The 254-nt window shown below is 24.8% G+C and overlaps 1 protein-coding gene across 1 annotated transcript in view; it reads left to right on the top strand.

The window, feature by feature from the left end:
* The window catches only part of LOC107605525 (probable carboxylesterase 15), a 5,775-nt gene that overhangs the window by 1,725 nt on the left and 3,796 nt on the right, over positions 1–254 (top strand). The gene's annotated exons all lie outside the window — the stretch shown is intronic.

The following is a 254-nucleotide window of genomic DNA, read 5'->3' as shown; positions in this document are numbered from 1 at the left end:
AAATCTTGTACGAGAATATTCATTTTATTAGGTTTCAGATTTTCGTATTAATCTTTACTTTTATAAAAATTTTAATTAATGATTACATTAAAATGCAAGTTCTGTAACTTTTGTTACCTAATTACATGTAAAATAATGATTTCAAAACGTTGTTACCTACCTTGACCTTGACTCTAACAGGTCAACTCATCATCTCACTGTTTCAATTTCTATATGCTTGATAAAAATAGTGAATATTCATATACAGTAATTTT

Source organism: Arachis ipaensis, chromosome B06 (assembly GCF_000816755.2).
Source record: "Arachis ipaensis cultivar K30076 chromosome B06, Araip1.1, whole genome shotgun sequence".
NCBI classification, from domain to species: Eukaryota; Viridiplantae; Streptophyta; class Magnoliopsida; order Fabales; family Fabaceae; genus Arachis; species Arachis ipaensis.
Note: the sequence above shows the minus strand (reverse complement) of the source record. Positions and strands in the feature narration are given on the sequence as shown.